Source organism: Amblyomma mixtum, chromosome 3, assembly GCF_055824585.1.
Source record: "Amblyomma mixtum isolate Tamu chromosome 3, ASM5582458v1, whole genome shotgun sequence".
Classification (NCBI taxonomy): domain Eukaryota; kingdom Metazoa; phylum Arthropoda; class Arachnida; order Ixodida; family Ixodidae; genus Amblyomma; species Amblyomma mixtum.
Genome location: NC_143014.1, coordinates 305974492 through 305982096, shown reverse-complemented (window position 1 = coordinate 305982096; position 7605 = coordinate 305974492).

Genomic DNA, 7605 nt, shown 5'->3' with positions numbered 1-7605 from the left:
AGTAACCTCAGAGCGCTAAGGGCTCAAACCACTTGATGGGTATACTGTCTTCTCGCAAGTAGACTGCTGAAGTCGACAATAATAAATTTTTTTACTCCTCCTCCTACCAGAAAGAGGTGTTAATGCTGGCTCAATAAGAACACAAAGAACGATGTGTGGCGTATCACTTCATTCGTGAGGTGCACCTAGAGAGGGTATCTAATATAAAAATGTACGAACTGAATTCGCGCGTAGCCAAAAAAAAGAAGGAATGAGTACAGGGCAGCGTCATACAGTACCTTAAACGAACGATCACCCGAATTTCACTAAATGAGGAGCTCTTCTGACCGCGCAAGCCATTCGAGTCAGAGTAAAGTAAGGCACAGATCATGAGCTCGTGCGATGCTCAGGGAGGTATGGGAGCACTGCAATCCTTACGACGAATTCTGAAAGGCCCGTATTGTCATGACGGCTTGCATTTAAGCCGGAGGCAATCGGAAACGACACATGCAGTGAGAGAGCACTTAGAAGGGGTAATATTTTGCCCACCTACAACCTCATATTTCTGTAAAGGACCATGAAACGACAGTGAAAGTCGTAAAAGAAAGAAAATGAGAACTTTGGGCTCTTACTTGCCAATAAGCTCAAAAATTCCACAGAGCGTGCACGTTGGTACCACAAACAGCACCTTATCACACAGATCGCACAGAACATGCAAGAGTGTCTGCCATGAATATGCAAGACTAGCGCTCCTGTGGACACACAAGGGCGAGCGGTGGCTATTCAGAGGGAAGACATGCATACCGAATCTTGCCAAAGAAGTCGCAGACAAAATAGCGACACCTGGGGTTATTATAGAAAGACCACGCTGGAGTGCTGTGTGTGTAAAAAGCCATATTGCTGAAAACTTTGTGTTCTTTTTGTATTTACCCTATTCCCACTATCAATCACGTGATATACAAGTGGACAGAATACAACCAACCTCTATATATAGCCTTGATTTATTACGAGAAAATATTTGACTCAGTGGAAACCTCAGCAGTCGTGCAGGCGTTGAGGGATCAAGGTGTAGAAGAGTCTTGTACGAAAATACTGAAGGATATCTATAATGACGGCACCGCTACCATAGTCATATTAAATTCAGCAATAAAATTCCAATAATAAAAGGTGTCAGGCAGACAGACGCAATCTTGCCACCGTTTGTTTACAGGAGGTATTCCGAGGCCTGGATTGGGTACAGTTGGGAATAACAGTTCATGAAGAATACCTAAGTAATCTGCTATTACATGATGACATTGCCTTGCTAAGTCACTCGGGAGAACTAAAAAGCATTATAAATGAGCCAGACAGGCAGAGCACAATGGTGGGCCTAAAATTTAACATATTAACGTTCAACAGCCTCTCAAGGGAACAGCAGTTCGCAACTGGTAGCGAGGTGGTGGAAGTGGTAAGGGAATACGGCTACTTAGGGCAGATAGTGACCGCTGATCCGGGTCGTGAGAGCGAAATAACAAAAACAAGAATGGGGTGCAGCGCATATGACAAGTTCTCACAGATCATGAATCGTAGGCTGCCATCATCCCTCAAGAAAAAAGCATACAACAGCTGTATCTTAGCGGCATACCCACCTATGGGGCAGAAACGTGGAGGCTAACGAAATGGGTTCAGAGGCGGACTACGCGGCGAGCTATGAAAAAAATAATGGTAGGTGTAAAGCTAAGAGACCGGTAGCGGGCGGAGTATGTGAGGGAACAAAAACAAGTTGAAGGGACTATGCAATGAAATAAAAATCAGTTATAAATGTTTTCAATAGTTAGAAATGATGCTAAGAAGCATTCACACCAAGTATGAGTCTTCGGGACTGCGCCGGCAATTTATAAAGAATTTTTAAAAACCGCGTTTTTTTTAATTCGCGGGCCGATTGGTGTCTTCGTAGAGACCGACTTTGAAACTAAACTCGGGAAAATAGACGTCACTAGTCCCATGACGTCGGCAGGCCACTACACGTTGTCATTCGCTGGAGCCACCGCCGCCACGACGTCACGGGTACGCTTCCGGTAGCCGTGAAAATCGTCTGCTCGAGCCGCCACGCGACCCCCTCGGTACCCTCGGGACCTCGGGCAAGCGCGAGCCAGGGCATTGCCTTCACGCATATGTTTTCAATTTACCTCTTCCGCCTCTTTCTGTCGGGAGTTCGGGAACCACTCGCAGTGCCTTTGTCGCAGTGACAAGCAATGAAATCTGACGTGCGACGCGATCCAGGAAGGCGAAGAGAGAGGCTGCCGACGCTGCTGATGGGGTGCTGGGTCAGGTGGCTTTGGCTGGGTGCGACAACCGAAAGTCGCAAACCAAACGTCAGGGAATGACGCAGTCGGGGGCGGGGCCTGTTCTTAAAGCTGTTTTCTTTATTTTTTCTTGGTGCTCCGCGCGTACGAGTTGACGGGGGAGAGGAGGAGCGTGATTTTTGATCGTCTGTAACTTCGTTATTATTGATGCTAGCTCAAAAATCCTCGCGCTGGGGTGACGAGTGATGGAATGCCTATCCCTCGTCTGCTTTACGTGATCGCAATAGGTGGTGTCCAACTGACGGCGGACATTGCGTCACGGCGCAGCTTTGTCACGTGAATTTGAACTTCCGGGTCTTTTCTGTCTTTTTTTGGTCTTTTTTGGTTTGCGTAGGCATTGCTTGCAGACGTGCGGTTTCGGTCTTTCTTTTCTTAATACTGGCGCTCACATTGCTGGAAAAAGGATGTTGTGCGCTGCCACAACCTGTAGAAACTTCATTGCAACGGAATGCAACATGTTCCGAGTGCCGTCAAGTACAGGGAACGGCAAGAACAGTGCGCCGTTGCGATCCGCTGGCAGACTGCTTCGAGCATTTTGTTGTCGGCAGGGTTTGAGAGCCTTATGGAAGTTGAAGAATTCGGTAAAGTAGGTTGTTTATCTCCTTGAGGAGCACCAATTTCTCGCTCGGAAGACTTCGGCTATGTGCCACAACCGTTCTCACATGACGGCGGCAGCACCGCGCGGGCTATGTTTGCAAATGTATGCTGTTCGGCCTCCGTCAGTACAACGTGACAACTTAAGATGTTAAAGGACAGGACGATTATTCCTAGACATTTGCGCTGAATGCGAGTAGCTGAAATCCATAGCTAATACTTAAAACGTGTGTTGTTACTGCCGTCAGCTGTGGAAACGGCGACACCGCGGCCCCGTACCGCGGCATCTCGTTCGCTGGCACTGCTCTGGTCACAGTGTTAATCACAGTGTTAAGGCATGTTTACGAGCACTTGTAGGAGTTATAAATTGTTTTATGAGGCCATTTTCGCGAATTTCATGCTCAAACTGAATCACGTTTTCACCAGAACACTAGTCGACATGAGCACGCAGCAAGTGTGGAAAATTATAATTAAGCAACCTGTTACACATAAGTTCCCTGTTTGTGTGGACCCGCATGTTGCAGTAATGTTTCTTCGTTTCCTGTGTGCGGAGAGGGAGGCTGACAGACGAGGTGATCGCATTAGAAAGTGATAAGAATTATTAACCGCCTTTCTTTTCATACTCTGAGTCAGTAAGTTGGGAAAAGCTTCACTTCAGGATAACACAATTAAAAATAAATGGCAGCCAACATGGCCTAGCTGTTTTTCACCTTTCATTGTACAGAACTTAGTAGAATTGACATTTGAGACAAATGCTATAATACTGAACTCTCACTGTGCAGCAAAGTGTCATTCGCACACTGTTTATGTGCTGAACATGCATATGAAGTAAATAAATGTCTACGTCTATAGCTTGCATATGTGATGCATTGCATGTTTGCATGTATTAATATTGCACTTAATGATTGACTAATTGAGAGGTACATTGGTGATTTCAAGAAGTGCAAGATGCTACAAGGAAGGCAGAGGCTGGTCTAGTGGTCGTTGGGTTCATAACGATCAAGAGTAATAATCATGCTATAAAATTACGTTTTTTTTATTAAAAAGCCAAGGAACGCATTGTGTTCAGTCATTCCAGACTTTTTGGTATCACTAGTGTCTTAGGGATGGTTTATCAATGTGCAAGCTGTGCCGCATTGTTAACGCCAAAGCTAAAACTGGATGCAAATGCCTTTTGTTCAACATTGCACAAGACTTTTTGTAACAGGGACTTGTACAAGATTCTGAAAACAACTCGTATCAAGCTTCTGTGTGTGCTGTAAAAGCTGAAGCATGATATTTTTTTTTACGCTCGACCATACTATTTATTATAATTTACTATTTGTCACAAAGATCTCCTGCATTAAACTCATTTATTACATGCTGTAGAAAATGCGCTGCGAAAGGTTTTGCAAGAGAAAGATATGATGCTATTACCCACAGGACAGGAAGAGTTTCCCGTTAATAGCTGAGAAACTTGCTCCTCTTGCAGTTCAACAGTAAAGCTGCCCACGTCAAGAGCTTGTTCTGCTTTTGGCTCCTGTTGCTTACTGGTTTGTCTTTGTGCCTGACTTTGTTTACGTTCAATAAAACTTCTTTTGGGGCTAGTTGGTGCATTTTGAATCTAAGAAAAGGAGCAGCACCAAAGCATGCAAACACAAACAAAGAAAGGAGAAGAGACAAGCGCTGTAGTGCGTGTTGTGGTGCCTGTAATGAAGCTCTGTAGCAGGCTTTGATGCCTTGTTTTGGCTTTAGGTTTTTATTAGGAAAAACAGAAGGCAAGCTCATCTTTTGCCTAGCTGCTAGTGTTGTTACTTACCTACCTTACCTTGAACATTGTGCATATAGTGCGTAAGTTATACATCTCCACATTTCTATACATAGCTAGGCATCAACAGCTGAGGTGCCAATCATTGGCGACATCTGTCTGTACACAGGCTGGTGGTTCTCCTTCAACTAGGCTCAGAGCACGAAGTACACGACAGCAAAATGGCTACAGGCTCTCCTCTGCTTTCATGGGAAGCAACATTGATTTTACATCCTTGAAGCTAGTGAACGTTCAAGAGATGACACAAAACAAAGCATTTATTTTTGTACATTTTTTTCATCTACCTAATGCAGCAACCAGCATCGGGAAATCGAGTACAGAAATTCTTAACATTCAGAGGTGCAAGTTAAATGTAAATGGCTTGTGATGTCCCACACCACCATGCAGGGTGTGAAATGCGTTGCAGTGCAGTTGCAGTGCATAACTATGCATAGTCAATTTTGTTTGTGAGAAAAGTTCTTGTGCATCCACCAAAGCTGCAGTGAGTGGACGCCTCTCACTGCTGGAATAGCTGCCATGTAACTTCCCATCTGGGCTCTTGGCGCACATAAGTGGGGGTTTTCAGCCACAAAGTCTCGGTGCATGCATGTCGGGGCATAATTCGTACAGGCAGAGACTACAGTAGTGCTGAAAATTCAACACATTTGTAATGCAGTTGCATTTTTGCACTACCGCTCAACTAAAATTAAATCACATGACAGAGTTGTTAAGAATGCCAGCTTCTGCAGTAATTATTCCATAAAGCATAGCAAATATTAAACGAAAGAGATTAAGCTGACAAGTACAGGTACCGACAATAAAACAGATTGTGCCCCTTGCTAAGGTTGTAAAACATTGATAAGTTCAAAGACTTTCGAGAGGAGGAGCGACACGTGGGCAAACAGGGACGCCGTAGTAGAGGCCTCCATATTAATTGGAACCACCGGGAGTTCTTTAACGTGCGCTGACATCGCGCAGCGCACGGGCGCCTTTCGCGCTTCGCCTCAATCGGAAACGCGGCCGCCGAGTCCCGGATCGGGTCCTCCGACTCAGTAGCCGAGCCCCAAACCGCTAGGCCACCGCGGCGTGTATAGAAAAAGTACCGAAAGTCCTCCGCGGATTTGCACGGTTCAAGCTCCTTGCCGTCGTAGCCACCCTGCTACAATGTGCGCTCGTACGTAATGCTAGGCTGCGGTTGCTGATAGTCCATATATTCAGCGCCTGGAAGCGCGAAACCTCTAGGAAATATGTGCTCTAATATATATTAGAGAACTATGTAGCAGCCATATGATAACCGTAACAAGAAGCGGACTTTTATGCGAGTGAATGAAGAAGCGTCCTAAACTTCAGCGCGAAGAGACGACGCATGCCGAAACGTTCGCACTTACAACGCGTTTCCGCCCTTAATTCCAATACGGAACGTCGAGCGTGGGTATAATAATGCACGTAGAGCATGCTGACCTTTTTTTACGACTTATTCACGCGTATTAACTTATTAGGAGCGAATTTAAGCTTAGCAAATCCGCATTTCAAGCAGAGCGCCGTACACGCGCATCTCGCCGAAAGACCCGGAAGTCGGAGTACCCAGCATGCCTTGCGGCTCGTTCAGATTGGACACCACCTATTAATTTACTGCATAATTCCTTTATGGCATCCTGGTCGAAATAAAGAGGAGGAAATGGGCTCGGCCAGGCATGTAATGCGAAGGCAAAATAAACGCTGGTTGTTAAGGGTAACAGAGTGGATTCCAAGAGAAGGCAAATGTAGCAGGGGGCGGCAGCAAGTGAGGTGGGCGGATGAGAGTGAGAAGTTTGCGGGGATACGGTGGCCGCAGCTGGCAAAGGACAGGATTAATTGGAGGAACATGACATAGGTCTTTGCCCTGCAGTGAAAGTAGTCAGACTGATGATGATGATGATAATGTTCATGTCTCACAATGCATTCCATATTTTCACATTCCTCATACCGCTAGGCACGGACAGCACTGTGGGTGGGACCGATCACTTAATTACCTGAGACAATGTGAAAACAAACGGCAAGCGTAAAATTCAAGGCAATTTTCTCTTCCTAACAAAAGTGCCAAGATTGTCCTAAGCGGTCGGAATGCGGCACGTAATAAAAAAATCCCTTTTTTAAGAGTGTGTTTAGCAATTTACCCCCAATCCTAGCACACTATTCGTTTCGTTTTACGCAGGGTGATTTTTTTTAACCTTTACGGGTTTTTATGTGAAAAACTGAGAGATTACAATGATGTGGACATTATGAATCTCATATGAATAAATAGAGACGAATAATTAACTGGAATGAGTTATTAGTTCATTTTATTTTCATTTTTAAGGCAAACTTGTATTGCAAAATTGATAGCCGTCAACTTCGAAGGTGAGCCCTGTTTCTAAAATTTCTTAATCGACAATAAGGTACGAGTTATTCAACGTTAAAAGTACGCATTTGAAAGCTTGCCGAGTTTGTTTTCTGGCATTACCTAATTATAAAATGGCACTGGAGCAAGTGGTACCATCGCCCAAAATCAATTTAGTTTTTACATCGTGAAATACACCAACTGCGCCTGTATTTGATGAATAAGAAGCGCGAGAGGCGCCATTTTAGAAATATGCAATGCTCAAAAGCCGACTCAATGAGCTTTCAAATGCCCTCGTCTGACATCTGATATTTCAAAACATATGACCGATTAAGAAGATTTAAAAACACAGCTCACCTTCACTGTTAACTGCCATTAATTTCGCAATATAAGTTTCTGCCAAAAATCAGAAACGTACGTTCCGAATTTTTGTCCCGAATACCTGCTAACTTTGCGCTGCGTTATACAGGGTGTAGAGGCTAACTTTAGCCAAGGGTTAAAAATGAGATATTTGAGGTAGGCCAGGGAAACCACTTACATAC